At 43.2% G+C, this 20,032-nt stretch overlaps 1 protein-coding gene across 9 annotated transcripts in view; it reads left to right on the top strand.

The window, feature by feature from the left end:
- RTKN2 (rhotekin 2) overlaps positions 1-20,032 on the top strand; it is a 219,915-nt gene that overhangs the window by 6,476 nt on the left and 193,407 nt on the right. For 4 of the 9 annotated variants that reach the window (XM_076339333.1, XM_076339336.1, XM_076339331.1 and 1 more), the window contains 7 exons: positions 9,769-9,877; positions 11,403-11,490; positions 11,581-11,951; positions 12,522-12,662; positions 14,408-14,535; positions 17,156-17,280; positions 18,287-18,483. The exons of 1 other annotated variant lie outside the window; for it this stretch is intronic. The gene's annotated coding sequence lies outside the window, so the exon portion shown is untranslated. Of the gene's footprint in view, positions 1-9,768; positions 9,878-11,402; positions 11,491-11,580; positions 11,952-12,521; positions 12,663-14,407; positions 14,536-16,599; positions 17,281-18,286; positions 18,484-20,032 lie in introns of those variants that run through there. 4 more of the 9 variants (XM_076339334.1, XM_076339335.1, XM_076339338.1 and 1 more) reach the window with 4 other exon arrangements.

Here is a 20,032-nt window from a genome sequence, read left to right as displayed (position 1 = left end):
TGTCCCATAGGTAAAGGGTCCGTATTGAACTCGAGGCCTCTGGGAGGAGGAAGTAAGTTTTATGCAAGTGTTTGAACAAGGGAGGTAGACTGAGGGAAGCAGAAGAAAAAGGCCAGGACACGCAGGACTGTTACAGCCGCCCATGCAACAGTATTGATCCCTCTTTGAGTTGTGGTTATTAACCAGGATTTGACTATTTCCAAGACGAAAGTATTAAAATATAAGAACATCAATTAGAAAATGTTGGCAATTAGTTAGTAGAGGAAAGTGGTGAGGAAAAAGAGAAGGAAGGAAGGAAGAGATGCCAGTGAGGATGAAATGTCAGTGAATGAGGTCAGGGGGACGTTCCAGAGAAGCAGACGCAGAGGTCAGTTGGTATTTGAACGTGCAGGGAATAAGGCAAGGAGGGAACAGGGCAGTTTGGTTCCATGACATACATTTGCGGGATGAACAACTGTTAAAGGGAACATACAAAGGCATTTGGAAAATCAGTGCTACGTGTAGGCTAGGTTTTGAAGTGTGGATTGAAATGATGATATAAAAATCTTAGTTTCTTTAAAAATGAAGAAAGTAATTTTAATGGTGTGTTTGAGGACAAAGTGAAAAGTCACAAGTTTGGAAATGACACGTGCTTGCCAGAGCTATAAACATGACCTTTGCTGGTTGTGCTCTAGTACTTGGAGTATTCACATGACCACATGCTCTTTTTCAGTTAGAATAATATACTTGTTAGTAACGTACCACTTCTGCACTACGCTACAGTGTGCACAGGTATATCTTCAGATGATTGAGGAAAAAACACAAATGTTACCAAGGTATAAAGGGAAATTAGTTCAGATATTTAGTATCTAGGTTTTACTTTTGCATTTCACAGCATGGTAGCAAAAGTGTGGCAGATTTTTCTTGGAAAATTAGGATGCATCCCAGCAGAAACTGATGCAGAGACTCAGCTTTTTACTGAAAAACAGCTTCCACTGTTCCCCATAGCTAAGTATTCAGAGCTTGCAGGATCAGGGCCTAACAAGCCACACATCTTTCGTACTATTCCCCCCCTCCCCCTCCAGGAAAACAAAACTCTCCGTGTCTCCATGTTAAAATGATTGGAAATTGAACTTGGGGGGATCTAGCATGTGATTACTTTTTTTAGACAGGATTTTCTTCATAGCTGAATTGGACTGAGTCTTTTTTTTTCTCCCAAGCCAGATGGTAAGTGATTCAGTACTTTTAGCAGTAGAAAAATGATGTTTTCTTCCCTCAGTAGCTGGTGTGAATGTACTTTTCTTTATCTATTTACATATTATGTAAACATACTTTACCAGCATTTATGTACATAGTTTGCAGTCCTGATCCTGCAGAGAGCCCTGTATAGGCAAGGCCTTGCACATAGAAGGAGTTGACATTGCTTACAGAGAGCTGTTCGCATGGAACTCATGGCAGGGTTGTAACTGTATTTGTATTTTTATGTATACACTTAAATTTATGATACTACAAGGACGCCAGCAGAACCTTAAGTCCACAAAACAGCTGAGTAACTTTGCGCGCTTTACTTTTTTTTCACCTAACAGAGTCTCTGGGGATGCCCTTGATCTCTTCTGCTGTCTTCCTGTGGTAGGCTGTAGTCCTTGTGACTTTTGAGTTAAAGCTAAAAGCTTTATCCTTATTACAGAGTGTTGGGGTGAGTTCTTCCTGGTGTGCAGGGGGAGCGAGGGCCTCATTCATGTGACCTTTTGGACTTATACTGATGCTACTAGGGGGACTTCAGAAGGGATTCCAGTAATGGTGAGAAATATTCGGGAGAGTATTAAAAGAAACTTCTTTCACACGTGTATCTGATTTCTCAAGGTTACCTGCATCTATGTTTGTGTATGTATACACAATGTTAAAACTGAATGCTAAATGCAGCATTGTTCCTTGTTTTGTGCTGAAAAAAACATACGCGTAAACCATATATACGCCATGTCAGCATAGCGGTATTTGAGGCAGAACAAAAGGATCTGAAGCTGATAGCATACTACATTATAGGGAAACAGTATGTTATAGTGTCCAGCCACTGATTCCTTATACAAGAAGGTTCAAGCAAGGTTGCCCAAGCAGCCTTACAGTTTTCCTTTCCAAGCAGTTAAGAGCTGTTTTGTAAATTTGATGTGCTTTTACCCTGGCTTTGTCTGATAATTAAAACGTTGAATGCATAGAGTCATACTGCTGCTTTACTGAGATGATAATACTCTACTTCAAAAATAGTGGCCAGTTTCTCTGTTTACAAATCTGGCTGTACACGGTTGGAATGGGATTACCCGATTCTCTTCTTGGTTCTCACCTCATCTATGCACACTTCAGTTGAGTCACTGGGGGCTCGCGCACAGAGGAGCTGGCCCCTTGCCTTGTTTTCCAGGTTTACCAGGGAGTTGAAACCCAGTTCTTTGCATCTCCCACTTGAAAAATGTGACAATCTTCTGCTTCTGTGAATTCTAGTAGGGAAAAAAAGACACATGAATTAGCATCAGAAATACTGTGCTGTGGCACGTCAAGTTCTTTTCCACAGTTAAATTATTCCGTGGAAGGCTGGCAGAAGAAAGCCCTTGAAACTAGCACTGTTTTTTTGCCATGGGTCAGTAGTCAAGCTGGGGTGATTCACTGTGCCTCGTATTTGTGTAATAAATGACTTTTCCCTTTATGCAAGGGGAAGGTTTGGGGGAGTTTGCCTCTCGGGCTATGTGGCTGTTGATGTGGTCACGCAAGGTGGCAGAAAACTGCGTCTGCAGAAGGACACATAATCCTGTGGGGTGCTGCTGCATGGGGTGGCGTGTGAATCCTGTCTGAAGTCAGACTGCCTGCTGCGAGGAACGAGAGCTTGTTTGGCCAGCGCCCTCTGCGTGTTACGTACAGAGGGCTGTACCTCTGGACATACCTCATCGCGGTCGCTAACAGTCAGATTTTTTATAACTGGAATTGCTTTATTACATTACCAGAAAGAAATAAAAGCACAAAGCAATGGTCATGAACTTCTAAACGCTGTATCTGTGGAAGAGCAGAACAGTAACTCCTAACCCAACTGTCGTGGGCGTGCAGGGACAGTGGGATTAAGATTTCTGTTCCCTCAGAGTGTTGCTGTGCGTGCTCTTGCACTTGTAGTTGCCTCCTGACTGGCAGCAGAGTGCTTGCTTCCCAGTGCCACAGTTCCTGGTGTCTCCTGGCACCTAGCCGCCTGTCCCTCACTGGCCAGGTGTTGCACAGGGAATGGCACCATGCCTGGGAGTGTGGCAGTGGCTGTGACATGTACAGCAGATGAAGGGAGTCCAGGAGAAGTTAAAGCAGGTGATCTGTCAGTCAGGAAGAATGAGGAAAGTCTGCCCTCAGCGCGGAGGGCTCTGAAAAAACAGGGTTGGAGACCAGTTGTCTGTTACCTCCCGTGAGCCCCAGGGAGTAAACACTGTGGAGAAAACTTGGCTCAAAGCTTTGAGGACTAAGTAACTGCTGGAAGCTCTAGGTTACTTTGGACATAAGCATGCATTTATAAGCACTGGAAGTACTGAAGAGAGTTTCTTCGGGTTTCAATTAATAATAGGGCACGTTGTGTACAGTTTGTTTGCTTGATTGGTTCATTTTATTGTGTGTAAATACACTGTAGAAACAATTTTGTCTTTTGTTCAGTGTTCCTCAGCTGGCGTGCTTCTTGTAAATCCACTGAATTAAGGGGAATAAGTAACCTGCTTTGGTCTGTCTGTGAAACAAGGTCCATTTAAAATAAAGGCCCGCGAGGGATACAGTGGGATTGCAGAGGAGTTAGAAGGACGGTGAGCAGAGGAGGCAGTGTGTGCAGCAGAACGGAAGCCTCCAGGCCACGTGTGCCACAGGCACAGCAACTCACCGGTGATGTGAGTTGCCTCAGTGAAAAAGAAGTTCTGCTCTCCCATGTGTGGTACAAAACTCAGGCTCCACTGATCTTAGTGGAAATGACGTGGTTTTGCACTAGGGCAAGCGAGAGCAGAATCTGGCTAACTGTTAATAGCTTTTTGTATTTGGGGCTGAAATAAAGTGGCTGTGTATGCAAATAATTGTGCAAGCGTGATTCCTAAGTGACTTATAAAAGGCGAATTCAATATTTAATTGTTGGAAATACAAACTGTTTGGCACAAATCTCCTGGTTTGGCTGAGCTGTACTTGACCTGTGACAGAGAGAGCAAAGGTGATTTTAAGTCCTGGGATCCAAGGGGCCAGTCTGTAATGTAACTCAAGGCAGAGTCAGCGCATTGGCTGCTTTGTAATTACAGATGCTTATTTTGTGTACAAAACCAGGTGATTCATTATCTTTTATTTCCATTATCTCATCTCAATCTTTATGTGTGAATCTGAGCTATTTTACTTCAAGGGGGTGGCATATAACTAGAATTAAAAAAAAAGAGTTTGATAACAAGAAGTTGGTTGTTTTGATATAAAGATGTTCTGATGTAACCAAAATGATAAAATTGGTTAAATCTACGTGCAGAATCTGAAAACTCTGTGGGAAGCCTAACAAGTTAAAGATAACCTTTCTTCTGCTCTGTGCCCTGCATTTCTTGCAATATTTTGCAAGATGATGCATGTCTCGGAACAAGGATAGTTTAGCACTTAGACTATAAAAGAGACAATTGCAAGCAATCGTGTTGCTGTAGCTTAACACACTGTCACTCCTCAGCTGTGCTTCAGGAACCAGCTGAACTTCAGGAACTCTGCTCTCACGCCCTGTGGTGAAATGATACCTGTTGGCTTAAGCCATCATCATGTTGTTAAATTCTTAACTTGTGGCGAGATTACCACAGTTTATCAGCTGTCCCTATGCCTAGAAATGTGGTCATCCCATTCAAACTCCTGCAAGCAGAGAATGTTTTACCTGAGGCCAAGATTTAAAAATGCTTTTACCTTTCAAAGAGCCTCCAGAATTTAACAAAGTAAATTTTACTTACGCAAGCTCTTTTTTTCCCCCCTCTATTGTGTAAAAGTGACAGTACAAGTTTGGATGGTGTGGAGAGACATCAAGTTTTGTTGGGACGAAAGTGTGAGCCCAGAGCTGATGGGGTATGTCTGAAAATACTTCCTGGCAAAAGTTGTACTGGCTGAGAATCAGAAGCTCGCATCCAGCTGACATCACTGGAAGATGCGCACACAAAATGAAAGTACTATGTGGCCTTTAAGCTTCTGTTCCTGTGGTACATGAGGTTTTATATTACACAGAAGAAGTGAACCATTCACTTTTCTGGGTAATTGAGATAAAATGGGTATCTGTGATCTATTCCAGCCTGCTCTGTCTGGGGTATGCCTCCATGACTTTAACGAAGTGGTGCATATGCACAACAAGGAGGCTCTTTGGATGGAAACACTGTAATGCAGGACTCATTAACTGATGATACTTGATAATTTTTGAAGAGGTGAGTACAACAGTTGCTGCTCATCTAGATCATAGAAATAACTTGAGGAAATATGTTCACCACAGTGAAATGTTCTCTAAAATGCTTGCTAACAGGTTACTTATGCTTGTTTACTCCAAGAGCAGTATCTTTTTCCCTAAGCCAAACGGAAAATTAGATTTTCTTCTTATTTAAGTATATGAGGAGTAACTGTGAAAATTGGTTGGGTTACACTGATGTTAAGTAAGTGTCACCAGGGGAAAATCAGGCCCAGTGCTTTTTTTGTGTGTTTGGCCAAAGGAAGGGGCATTTCCATTTCCTGTTGCTGATTGAGTTCCCCTATCATCTTGTCTAATATACAGAAACACTGAAACCATATCAAGAATATGGTCTCTCTTGTGCCCTACCACACAGAAAAGTCACACAATCAGGTTCCCCATTTGTGTGTGTCTCCTCCCTTTGACTGTCCTTTTAGATGGAGGCTCTCTGGGACAGGAGCTGTCTGTCGCTGCACCTGAGCCTGTGGGCACTGCTGGAACAGAGAGAGCAGCTTTCCTTCCACGCTGCTGTTTGGGTGTGACTGAGGGCTGAGTTGGAAGGCTGGTGGGTGGCTGGCTTGCTTTTCTAGGTGAACCCAATGAAGCAGATGGATTGCATGAGGAGTCTCGTGTTGCTCCGGCTGGCACCAAGTGTGGCTGGATACATCAGAAATCCTAGAGCTGCTCAGCTCTAAGCCCTGTTTATACATCTACAGCACCAGTCCGCAGGGAACTAAGGTTACTAGATTGGAGGATACAAGTTGCATTAAAAGGCCAGTCCCTGGGGGTTTAGGAGCAATAGCAGAATAAATACTTACAGCTTGCTTTCATTTTGCATGGCACAGGATTTGTTCTCCCTTGCAGATGACTTCTCCGGCGCTGCTTGGACGTGCCTGCTGTGCTGTGATCGCTCCTAAAGCCTTGATTTGACAGTAGCCTCTGGCATGCTGTGGGCCAGCAGATCCGTGCAGCAGCAGGCCCACCAGTCTTCCTGCAGAGAGTTAAAGGAGTTTTGGAGAAATTGAGTGATTCAAAAATTCGCCATTCTTTTCTCTGGCAGTTCCCTGGATTCGAGGTGTCCCTCGTCTCTGGCACAGCTGGGCAGCAGGCTGGGGAGGAAAGCAGCACTGGTTTTATTGTCTTTCAAATGCCTAGGGCTGCTGATGTCAGGTGCTATAAGCGTAGGTTTTTTGAGAGGAGTTTTGTAGGTGAGGAAGAAGCATCGCTATCAGGTGAACTGGAGGGGTAGTACTTTGACATCTTGGCACACAGGACAGGCTGAGGAGAAGGAATAAGACTGACAGAAAGAAAATCCTCTTAATCTGGGCAATGTCAGCTTGTCATCGTCAGTTTGGTAGTTACGTAGCTGCAAGCCTATTGCTGCCTGCTTTGCAAGGGGCAGATCATTGATGACAAGGCATGGCAAAGTGCAGCATGCTTAGGGCTTTGAGGTGCTGACAAGCTGATACCGCCCAGAATAACTGCAGGGAGCATGGTCATGTCCAACACAAGGTACAGTTTTAAGAACTGAAAAAAACTGTTATCCTGCACGTCACCCTTGAAGACAACATGTGGCGTACATGCTGAAACCTAAAATTCCCTCGCTTTCTGCCTCCCCAGCAGCTGCATACGTGCATTCAGCTTCTCCTTAGTGTGAGCCACAAGGTGAGAATCGGTGTAGCACAGGGATCAGAAGAGCTTTGGGGTTCCCTAGGCCAGCTGGATGTGCAGCAGCCCTGTGCCTTTCGACCTGAGAAGCGCTGGAGCACCTGGGTGGCTGTGCTGGGTAGGGCAAAGGGGTGGAGCAGGCATACTGTTAAGGCGTATAGATCTCTGGCAAGACTGAGAGCGGAGGCAATTTTGTGGGTCAGAGAGAGTGTGGGACTGAGGTAAGAGAATGCAAGAGCACACTCACTATGTGGCTGCTAAGCAGGGAGCAAGAAAGGATTTTACTGTTTGTGGCTGGAGGGATGGAGCGAGGAGTGACGGATCAGGTAGAGAAAAATCTGGTTGGGCTGTGGGGTAATTGTACAATATACCCAGAGCTTGCAATTTACCCCAGCCCAGACTGGAAATGTTCTGGTATTCTTCAGTAGTGCTTACAAGCATTTGGTAGTCACCGTGCTGGGCACCTGACTCACTGCCCAGAGCACTGACAATTTGCCCCCTCTTGTTTGTCATACACACCTGCAGATTTAATACTTTTCTTTTGGAGAATACAGCACTTTCCTGTCCTGTGAAACAATGCTTCTCTTCTGCCATTCTCATGGAGATGTGCTGTGATGATATCACTTCCTAGTGAGGGGCTGGTGAATCACTTTGTTGGTGTTCATGAATCACTTCTTTGCTACCAGTTTCTGCACTGGTCTTAATATAATTTCCAAAAGCAAAAATCATCATTTCAGAGACCTTTTACTTTTTGTTGAAGAGACAATACTGGAATTATCTCGTTGCATAACGTACTGAACCCAAGCTCCCAGCATGCTGCAGAAGAGCTCTCCCAAATCTATTTGTGTAGCTGAAGGTATTGCCACCTATCCAATCGACCCCCTCCCCGGCAGTGGAGAGCTTGCTCGCATCTGGGTGGGGAGAGGGAGCGTACATGTTTGTCTCACAGGCTCTGGTGGGTAGTCAGCTTAAAGTTTAAAGCTCTGCTGTGGGTCTGATAACCTCTTGCATGGGAGCAGAAGCGTTCTGAGCTGCCATGGCTAGGTGTGCAAAGGCTTTTCTGCTAGTTGAGACCCTCCGATATTTTATTGCCTGCCTAGGAAGTGTAACTGGTTGTTCACCTCTGTCGGCTTTGCACCTCAAGTGGTGTAAAGAAGGCAGGAAGCAGGAGTAAGTAGGTCCCTCGGAATTTCCTTGTCCAAGGGAAGAACAGACAGCAGGCTGTGTGGTTGTATTGAGGCAATGTCAAAGGTCTTTGACATGCATCTTCTTATGCATTGGCACAGGACTTTTTCCTGGGGAAAAAGGAGTTGCGCATGGTGTGAATACGATCTTGTGAGGGTAAAGGCACTTGTCGTTTATTCTTGGCAAAGCCTGAGGCTGCTTTAAATCATCTTTATGACAACACTAATCTTCTGGCAACCGAAGGGTCAGGGAATTGCACGAGAAGCGCAGAGGAGCCTTTGCCCATTATCTTGTTTGATGGGCCAAGCGTCCCTCCATCACAAAGATCCAACCTGTTTCTCCGACCAAGCATAGCACGTGCTGCGGCAAGCCCACTGCTGCCCTCGGAGGGTAATTCCCTGTTGTTTTTTCTTGACCGTTACGCCTTTCCCTTTCTCTGTGACACATTGCACGTTGCCAGCTGGTATTTGTAACATGTTCAGTAGAATTTTAAAATGAAACTTCTTTGGAGTAGGTCGGCGTGCCGTGGGGGACATGGCCCGCGTGTGGGCAGCATCGGACAGATTCCTGTCACTGTTACCCAACAGCCTTGTCAGAAATGACAGCACCTGCCTGTGGACTGCACTAACGCAGCGATACTAGCCAAATGGGAAGTGTTGATTGTATTGTTTGCCCTGTGTGTTCATATTCATAGTCCCTCCCCACTATGAGAGGCGCAGTGTAAATGTCTGGATGGATAGTTACATGTGTTAGGATAATGATAGCAGATACCATTCAGTTCTGAGCAGCCGATGTGTAATTATTGTAATAGAAAAGCAGCACAGAAGATTGCTTAAGAGTTTTTCAGTTATCAGTGAGTTTTCTGCATATAGGCAGATAAGGAGGTAACCTGTCTAAAAGATTTCTCATTCCAGAATTAGTGCCAAGGATCAGAAGTTCCTGACCCCATTGCTGGGAAGCTCTGTTCTCACATTTACAGTGCCTACATGCTGGAGATTTTCCAGCTTCATTTCTCTTTTGTGATGGATGGAATCACTTTAAGTCTATTGTTTTATATTGAAAGGTTATTTGACTTTTTCTACCCATGTTGCAGCCGTTAGTGTTTCATGTATGTTATTAGCACTCCATAGCAGAATGCTGGTTTGTGCCCAATAGGGATTCTCAAAATAGCCATTGCTTCACCCTCTCTCTAAGCTTGTCTGCAGTCCAAGCTGCTTAATTTTCCATGTGGTCCACTGTCAGCCTCCCATTGTAAATTATCTGCCCTTGTAACCCACAGCCTGATTTTTCTTACTCTGTTCAATGGAACTACTGACCATTGAGTTTAGCAAATCAAGTTGGTGTTAAGAGAATACCTGTGAGAATTTCCTAGTTGCACGGCTTGTACTTATTTTGTAAGTTTTGTAAGGCTGATTGGTTCCCTGCTGCCCTGATCTCAAATGCGTGACCTTGGAAATCGGTTGATTTGAACATAACTTTTTTTTCATTTACAGTCCCCGGAGGATTGTAATTGCAGCGTTGCCTTGTGACTGTGCTGAATTAAGAATCAGAGCCCAGCTGAAATTCCCGGACCAAAGGATACAATGGCTACTAGTAACCTTGGTGCCTTTTTTATGCTTTTTTTCCTAAACAATATCTTTTTGCATTGTATGTGGTCAGTGTTTTTGGAAAAAAAAAAAGTTATTTCTTAGGTACCTATTAACATTTAAGAAAACAGTGGGTCCTCTTCCCCCTTAAGTGTACTGCTTCTCCTTCCATATGCTTTAGTGTTGTAAACTGATCATCTCTTTCCATTGTTATGGGAAAACATTTAAATAGCACACCATTTTATAGACAAAGGAAGGAAAAATCCAACAACTTTGTACTCTGCCTGTAGGAGCTCTCAGTCTAAGTATGGCAAAATTAGCAAATATGAAATGTAGGCCCAACAGCTAAGGAGAAGAAGGGAGCGAAGTTACAGATGCTAAATAAAGACAGGATGAGATTGTTCAAAGAGGCAGGAGGAAGGACAGAGGATACTTGTCAAGAGAGACCCAATGATATGGGTCAGCTTTACTCCCATTGAATCTGAGTGTTACCCGAGATTTATGGAGATATGACATCCAAAGCCCTCCCAGGGAGAGAGATCTTAGCCCAGAGGGCAGCATGGGGTAAGGCTGAAAGCACAGAGAAGAAAAGGAGACACGCAAGAACAAAAGGAATAAGGAAAGTAGAGGGAGCGAGAGAATTAGTAGGGAGGAAGAAAAGCAGAGGGGTTGGGAGCAGCCTGGGATAGGACTGTGTAAATGTGAACTGGGGTCCTGAGCAAAGTCCAAGGGAGTTTTCCCAAAAATAACAGTGGTCTCAAGCTCAGCACAAGAACTTGATTTATGTTGAAATGAAAGAAAAGAGAATTACAGCAATTCCACTGTGTGTTAGATCTGCATTTGGAATTTCAAGCTTTGTTTTGCCTCCGGAGTCCTCAGTCTTGCACAGTCCCACTACAGCAGTGGTGGGCAATGCAGGTTTTAGTGAGAGTGAGCTCCTATCCTTGGGCAGCTGCACCAGTCATGTGCATTTTTAGTAAAGGCTGTCCCTGGAGTGAAGGTTAGCTGGTGGAACTAACAACAGAGGCTTTTCGGAAAGCAACACTGAATTTGCCATAGGCATGACCCGGTGGCACTTTCCCCAGCCAGGCACGGGGGCTGTGTGTGGAGAGCTCTGTTTGATGAAACCTAGGGCAGCTGAAGGGTACCTGTGCAACATGGGGAAATACTGGTGCACGCTGAAACTTCCCTAAAGAGCTCTGATATGAAGATGCAAATGTGATGCTTTAAAAAAGGTAACTTACTGACAGAAGAAAAACTAGTAATGAGCTGAACAATTAGCTTATCTTTCACCTTTCTAGATACTTTAACAGCTAAAGATTTAATATTAATCTAGAAGAAGTTGGAGCATTAATTTGAGGCTGTTAAATTCTTCCCGATCAATTTATGATGTTCTTCTGGAAGAAGAGTGTCTTATTTCAAGTTAGTCTTACCCTCACTTTATTATTGTTATTGGTCAAATTAATTGCTATCTTTGTCAGAGATCACAAACCCCCCACAAATGTGATTGTATTTACTTATGTGTTTTCATTTCTTGAAAGGTGAAGATGTATTAAAAAATAAAGGAACTTTGATGGCAGTTTGTTGGAGTGAGGAATCAAAACTGGATTTTCAGCACATCTTAGTAACGTACGTGAATCTGTAGAACGTACCTGAAATTTTGTATGTGTTTTAAGGTTTTCTCTTGTTCCACTGCCGTCTTTTCCTCTCTCTTCCCAGTCATCATTTCAAAAATGTCAGAGGAACCACAACTGAGCATTTCTTCTGTTCCCACCTGTGCTTTGGGATGCGAAAGAATAACATTAGCACACAGAGACCTTGACTTCCTCTTGGATGCATCTGGACGGTTTTATTAGGCAGTCCACTGAGCCTGTGATCAGTCTGAGAGCAGCTGATGATCAGCATCGCCAAGATACGGTACTGGGCTGCTGATCAATTTTGTGTCTTTCAGAAGACTTGAAAAATTAGATTCATGAAACATCACTCTCATAAAGCACAGCCTCACCATGAGGACATGAGGGCAGCCACGACTGTACAAAGTATCTTCACCAGCAACCTTTCACCCTCTGACAAATCTTTTCTTCTTGAAGGTAACTGTGGGTGGTCTTCCTTTGTCTAATTTCTGTAAATTCGGTACATCACTTTCTAGTTATGCAGCTGATACTCGCGTTTGTATGAATGGCTATTTAAAAAAGGAAAGATCAGATGTTTGTTGTTTCATTTCAACATAAATCAAACTTTGTACTCACATAGCAATTCTAGTTTAGCCCCAGGAATAGCTTTAGTATTGCTAAGTGTCTGGAGAGTATTGACTACAGAGACATGATTTTAAGCAGGCTATAATAGTTTCTACAGCTGTTAACAGTTCACAGAAGAAAGGCAGTATTATTCATCAGTGTTTAAAATGTGCATGACTTGCATTGCACAGAAGTCAGATTGGGAGAATGTCAGAATTTTTTTTCTGAAATTCTGCCAGGAAAGTCTTCAATAACTGGAGAAATTCTTTTCACTGGTGAAATCAACATGCAGCACATTGTGTTATTATAATTGCTTATAGCTCACCATGAAAGTTGTCTTTGTATGCGTGGATGTACGGCTTGTACTGTTTTGTTTTTATTTATTCTGCATTCTTTATTATAATGTTCTTTCCTTTTTTCCAGACCAGAAAGATTGTTATTGAGCCTTCCACAAAGCTGAAATAATGCTGTGTGTTAAAAAAATGTTAACAATTTGAAGAAGTTATAAAAATTTATAAGTTGACTGAATACTTTGGAAATTTCTGCATATTTTAATATAAATAGGTAATGCAAATGTTTGTTCTTTGCATTTAGAGGTGGGTCTCTGTTTTCTAAAGGTCTTGTATATAAATTTGATTCTTACAATTACATTAGAACAAACCCAGTATTTTTTCAGATTGTATAATAGGAAAAATATATTCGCAAAAGACACAGAACATACATGGTTATCTCTGAATGTCATATAGTCATGAAATTTAACATAAATAGTATCAGTTGTTTGAATGACTTCATTAAGTGCATTTAGGGGACTGCCTGTTGCAGTCAGCTGAGGTCCTTCCATTCAGTTCTGCGGTCCTGGGTTGGCCCACAAAGCAAAAGACCATGCTGCAGCTATCTGAGAAATAAGAGGAGATGATTTCTCTATAGATAGCGTGAAGTTCCAGATTGCACTGGTAGAACTTGCATAGAAATTCAGTCACATAAAATCAAAGAAATCACAGAAGACGAAGGAGTTATTTCAGATGAATTTGGTGTTAGCGATGAGTGCGAGCTTTAGTCGTAACTAAAATCATAAAACGGAACAAGAGAGTCCAAAAGAAAGAAAGGAAGAGTAGAAATAGGTGAAAGGGAAGAGGTGAGTGACAGAATACTGGCAGGTGAGCAGGGACCTAAATGATGACAGACAGTTTTAACAAAGACCAGTCCAAGACGGTAACAGTTCAAATGTTATGATCCACTGGAGGTGCTGGCTGCGTAAATATCTGAAAAGACAGGCATGAAGCTGCTTTTTTGGGAGGGTGGAGGGGAGCAATGTGAGTTTTGGGTGGTTGTACAGAGTAGAAAGGGTTTGTTAAGTTTCCCTGAAGGAGAATGAGTGTCTGATACTCTGAGGCAATTTCTCCACAAGCAAGTATAGTAGCAACTAGGAGTGAACCCGGAGAGCTGCAGCTCTACTGAGGTCCCCTGGACTGCATCCTGCATGCAGCTAGTGTGCTTTGCCTGTGCTGCCGGGGTACCCCTTCCTGGTCTGAAAGGAATCCAGTCTGTGCGCTCGGGGACTGCTCCGTGATGCAAAGCAAAGCACGGGAAGTGGGGCATTTGAGGGACTGGCTTCAAAAGCGCACTGCTGCTCCAAACTTGAACACTAATGTAGATGCACCCTGCCAGACTTTAGGGTGGGAGTAGTGACATGGGACAGGGCGGAGGGAGTACTCAGAATGCAGTAGTTCATGTTACAGATGCTGGCAGCATGTGGAGCTGAGAGCAGTGAAAGCACAAGAGTCCCAGGTTTTCGATGCGCGGTTTTTATAGATCTTTTTCTCAAGACATCCTGGAACATGCGTTGCTGTTTTGAAAGGCTTCCTTGGTCGTTGTGACCAGTGCTATGAAATAACATTGCTGCTAGCTGGCAGTTTGCTCTGTAGAAAGCTGCTTATAATTTTCAAAGACTGCTTTCCAAATGGAATCACTATGGTAAATGAACCCTTTTAAATTTAAACTCACAAAACTGAACTCGGTTGAGGAAACAGTGTGATTCTTCAGTCTTTTGTGAGTCGCTTCCACTGTAACTTTCTCTGGAATCATTCATTTTTGAGTGTTAAAAATGACTGGTTGGTAATGGGGAGTTATCATAGATTCAGAGGTATTTCCACGTTCCCTGTCAGTATGCCACTTCATACTGTATTTATTCTCACAGAGCCTGTTATATAAAAGTACCATTTTACAGAGCGGAGGCACAGAGAGAATAAATGATGTAGATAAGTCTGTGTAAGGAAATATGTTGCAGAACTGATCTTGGGTTTCCTCAGCTTACGAAGTTTGGCCGCTGGACTAGCTCTCCTCTTGTTCTGCAGCACAGTTATATTCCTTTCTTGCTGCGGCTCTTGGTCGTCCCATCCAGCACAGCCAAAAAGGCTGCCGCAGATACAGCGACAAGGTGAGTCTGAGCGTTACCAGAAAGCTGATAGGATTCTTAGCTTTAGTGACAGGATTATGTCAAATAATGTGATGATTAGTACCTAAGTATAGCATGTTTATGTATGCCAGTACTTTGAAAACAAGGAAAGCAAAAAATGTATGGACAATAGGTTATTGTCAAGAACTGTTATCCTTGCTACAAGCAATGGGCATACACAACAGTTTGGCTTTTGAACTTTGCTAAAATGATCTGCTAATAAGATTTTGGCTTATGAAAGACGATGAAATGCATGAGCAGAACACAAACATCTTCACTAGATCTTGTCAGCAGTTGTGAAGATAAATTTTAACAATGTTAGGATTTTCCAGGCCTCTTTCAAAATGACTGTGTTGCCTTGCTAAATATGCTGATTGTTGTATGTCTTTGTCCAAGAACAGTTGGCCTTAATTGCTTTTGAGCCATATTTCCTTGGAAGCTCTCAGATAAAAAAAGGCAATCCAGAGAAGACTGAACGAATCTCTACTTAGAAACCGGTCATGTTCAATCTGTAAAGTATGTAGAATTTTTTTTCCTGGGGAAAGGCAGAAGAGGGCAATAGGTGCAGGATGTGGAAGGAAGAAGCAGTGCCCTGACCCTACAGCATTTCTGCATCTTGAGTCAGGGAGTGACATTTAAACAATTCTCACTGCACCCAATATGAAAAACTGTGATGCGGATCAAATTGCTGGCTGTGCTTAGAGAGAGATGAGGAGGAAAAGGGTCAAGGCACCTATCCATAGGCAGCCTCTCCTGTGTTTCAGATGTTGGGGGAGCTTACCAGCAAGCCAAATGGGTCTTTAATGCCTTTTTTTTTTTTTTTCTTTCCCTTTCTGTGAGGGAATGCATGGTTTCGGACTTTCCGTCTTTAGAGCTGGTGGTTTCCACACCACAGTGATTCAGCCAGCATGAACTCTTGACCAAATCCCAGTTTGTTTCCTGGTTTTGTTTTTCTAAAATATTTTACATTTAGCAGGGCATAAAGGCCTCCCTACTACGTGACTCTGTAAGAAGGAGAGCCGTGCTCTTTTTACTGGTTAGCTCTCAAAGGACAGTTCTCTATACTTCTGAAAATGTTGCAACTGAAGCAATTGAAAAGAAATCACTGAATTTTGACTAAAACTAAGACTGAATTCTTACATGCTCCTGGCTTTTTGATGCTGTGTGTTTATGTTGAATTTCCTTTGAGGTTTAATAAGGTCTGATTTTTATTTGAGAAATATGCCCTGCCTGAAATGTTTTAAGGTTTAATCAGTGTGTTCTTGCATAGGAAAGTCATATACATTTGTTTAGTTGCTAGATAAATAGGTTAGTATTGACAGTGATTTCAGGGGATAGTAGGTTGTTAAATTAACGTGAAGGGCCTTGTTCCTTTGCCTTGCTGGATTTTTTCTGATGACTGAGTTCTCTGGGGTGCCCTTTTTAGGGCTGGTGGTTATCCCTGCTATCGTGTAAGTGCTAGGTTCAGTAAGGACTTAGAGTAGCTTGGCTCTGGAGTTTTAAACACCAAGAGAGAGCTGCTAGACAGGAGATCTATAGCCTGGGAAATCTACAAATGAAAGAAATTGTACCCTGAAAATTAAAACCATAAAATATTCTTTCAAAAGTTTGTACATTTATATAGATACATTATCCCAAATGATACATCATATGAGTAAACAAAATATTGCTGTGATAGGTTTGAGACCTAAGATGGAAACCTATTACAGTTTACCTCTGTGAAAACACAGCTTTACTCCCTTCACACCCTGTGTCTTCTTGTTGTTCAGCAGAGGGAAACATTGGTATGTACAGGTTTGTTTCAGAGTGCCCTTCATGCAGTGACCCCCATTGTCTGCTTTCTTTTTTACATTACTCTCCTATATCTCCATAATTTTCTCCCTGTACTCCAGTAGTTTGTTGTCTATCTCAGATTCTGCATGGGTTGCCTGAGGCTGTGGGCTGAGGTAAGCTAGTTGTGTGGGGTCGTCCTTCTTTTCAAATACCGGTACTTCTAAAATGGTACAGGGCACCCAAAGTGCAGGACATAGATGTATGGGTATGCTAACAACACTACAGCTGATTAACAAATATTCAGGTCACCGAGTGTTCAGAAACTGCAAAGTGCCTGAACTAAGGTTGTCTTTGCAGTGAAAGTTCAGCCTTGTTCTGCATATGTGCAATGAGACAAGGTTTCATAACATTATCACGTAGGGTGTTGTTTTACTTTCTAGCACAGCCTTTGAGTAGAGCAATCAGGAGGGAGCTGATGCAGCCACTGCTACGTGCATTGTGACTTGAAGAGTGGCTCTCTGTCCACCTCCACATGGCACTAATACTGTGTCATCTTGGCCGTGCATGAGATTGAGTCTGGTCATAGTGGACATGTTGCATGTGGAGCCCATAGGGGAATAAGATCAACGTAACGTCCATAATAATCTCTGAAACCTCAGATTTTCACATTTCAGAATGTAAAACACAACCACCTTTTCGCACTCCATTTCCTAATATGACTGGCCCAGTTTGAATGTCTCGTCCTGGAGTGGAAAGCAAGTGCTGTACTGTATGTGGAGGATACTATATGGTACCCCATATTCAAATATATGGTTTTCTTCCTGAACAGGGCAAGATGAAAAGGAAAGAGAAGTTATTTCAGCTAAGTGAATAATTCACACAGAAGAAATTTTCCAGAGCATCCAACCTTCTCTTCTACTTGCATCATGTTGATGATGCAATTGCTGTTCTCTGGTATTTATGTACCTTTCAAATGTCTATTACTTTTTTAACTCCGTGGATTGATGTGAAACAGTGTTTTGTGAACCATTGTTAATCACGGTGTTGGCTTGCTGGGGTGTGGGTGCTCTTATTGTGTTGGTGGTGCTTTCTGTTTGGATGTCTGTTTGTCTGTTTGCACGGACACTTCCAAAATAAATGCTCCTGAGCTAATATAAACTTCAGTTTCCCTGAAGACTGTTCTGTGAAGCTCAGACGCTGGCTTTCTTTAAGTGCATTTGCTGGTACGACTCAATTGCACAAATGTTTGCAGATGGTAAAAAGAAAAGGGGCACAAAGAAAGCTGGAGGTGATGGATCGGAGGAAACGGTCTGCAGCATAGACTTTAGCTCTTAAAGGGTGCTGAGCTCTTTCTGTGCTCAGAGATGCTTTTTGTGCAGAATCTTCATAAGCATCAAAGACGAAACTTAGACTTAGTCAAGTGCTGGAAGGGTCTCTGCTCTGTGACCTACATCTGTCAGCTAGCTTTTCCAGTCTTGTACCTGTTAGCAAGTGGTTCCTGTTCTTCAGACCGCTGTTACCTGCTCCAGCAGATAAGGATGGTACGGAATACTGTCGCGTATGTGATGGCTGTTCACTGTGCCTGGTTTCTTCTGCTGATATCAAAAGATGTTTTATGCCTTTTTGCTTCCCTTATTGATCTTAGGGCTCAAACTTCTAAGTGTTAACTGACTTTCTTTTTCATGCATTGCAAAATCAGGGATTTCATTGAAGGGGAGTGTTCCAAGCTGCTTTTGAGAAACCTGATGTTTGCATCAGGTGACAGAGGATATTACTAAATTGATTTCTTGAAAAGGATCCTTCAGGATACAGTGTTGTCACCGTGTGTTAGCGTGGTACGGCCACAGCTGACACTGGTGCAGCGAGTGCCTGACCCAGCACAGCAGAACAGCACAGGCAGCTGTTAAAGCAGTGCAAGGTCCCAGATTAGCCAAGGCATAAATGCTTTGCTCTATTACAGCCTCACTGCGGCTCCCAGGGAAATGGCACAGGCCTCGTGTGGTGCAAGCTGCTCACCCTAGCCTGCTAAAGACCAAACCGCCCAGCCTGAGGACCCTGATGAAGCTGTGACCGTACTAGCTGCTTCCTCTGTCTCCTGCTGAAGGCCTCTGGCCTTCCATTTGGCTGCATGTAAAAGCATCTTTCAGCCAAGAAAGTGTGAGTAATCTTGCCCAGCTTCATGGCATTTGTCTGCATAGAGTTAACCTTGTGTTTCCGAAGGAGGTTTTAAAGAGCATCCATTAACCCAAGGATCCAGTGCCTTGGGAAATGGGTGAGGCGTGAATGGACAGGATGTGGTCAGGTTGGTTCGGAGGCAAGGAACTGGTAGGAGGAGACACCTTTGCACCAGGACAGTTTTACTGCTCCCCCCGAGAGTCAGGGGAAAGTAGGTAAGGAGAACATGGACCTCCAGATGTGGAACTGGAATGGGGAAGGGAAGAGCCAGGGGCCAAGCAAATCTGGCATGAAGCTGAGGCAGGGCCAGGAGTTTCGAAGGTGTGTCTTGAAGTGGAGGGATACTGAGAGGGATGATGGGAGGGGGCTTTGGGGGTGAATGGAGGAAAGAAGGGCACCATGCACTTGCAGGACTACAATATATACTATCTGGTACCCACTTGCCACTGCAAGCAATAGAGAGATTCCTGTGTGGGTCTGCAGTTTTTAAAACATCTATTTATTTTGTCTGCCTCCATGGTTAGGAGGCCAATTTAGGGCTTATCTTCTTGGGGAAATCCCTGCAAAATAGGCTAGGATATGAATTTACAGCCTACTTAAAGACCCAGCAGTAAATGCAGTGTAAATTCACACTTCAGCTTACTTCACAGGAACTCCCCCACAGAAACAAACCCTCAGAGTCACCTCTGTACCTCAGTCTGGTGCTAAAAGTGAGTGGAAGCTTCTCAAAATGTGGGCCTCCACTTCCATTTTTATAGCTGGGTTTTTCTGTCTCCTGGGGCTTTTTGCAGCTGCTATAAATCACTGTAGCTTTGCTGAGGTTGGAGGAGCTGGGCCACTTTACACTGCCCAGGATCTGACCCTTTGCCTCAAGTAACCTTTTATTATCAATTGGCCAGAGGGTATTTTCCTTTTTACTGGCTTCGTTATTAAGCTTGTTCATTCACTCCCACCACTGCCGATGTCTTTTTTTTTTCCCTTTCTTTTTTTTTTTCCCTGTGAATTTTATGTTGTGTCTTTCCTCCCATGTAGTTTCCTAATAGTGAACTAGTGACAGAGTGGGCTGCTGGTATTTCATCTTGTGGCTGGAGAGGTCAGGCTGTTTCTGATACAGACAAACACTCCATTACAGTAAACTCACAGAAAGTTTCCTTTTCAACCTGAAAGGAGAAGGAAACGGACTCTCCACCAATGGGCTTTCAAGAATTATTTCTGTGAGCTGAACTTAACACTAAAGGCCAGTTTGGTAATGTTCTGTGTAGAGGAAGGGGGAAAAAAAAAAAAAGAGGAAGACATACTATTTCTTCTTTCTCTTTTTGCTGTGATTTGGCTCGAGTCTTGGCTCCTTATCAGATTATAGTCCTGCAGTAAAAACACCAACCCTTTGCACTGTGCATTATTGAAGAAATGGTCATTGCTGATGCCCAGCTAAAAGAGCACGAGGATTTAAACCTTCAAAGTTCTCTGTCTGCTCTGGTATTTAGGAAAACTTGCTTCTTGGCAGGAAGAACTTGGTAATAAGGCAAATACA

The sequence above is a fragment of the Aptenodytes patagonicus genome, chromosome 5 (assembly GCF_965638725.1).
Source record: "Aptenodytes patagonicus chromosome 5, bAptPat1.pri.cur, whole genome shotgun sequence".
In the NCBI taxonomy this organism is placed as follows: Eukaryota; Metazoa; Chordata; class Aves; order Sphenisciformes; family Spheniscidae; genus Aptenodytes; species Aptenodytes patagonicus.
This window is presented reverse-complemented; position numbering and strand designations above follow the sequence as displayed.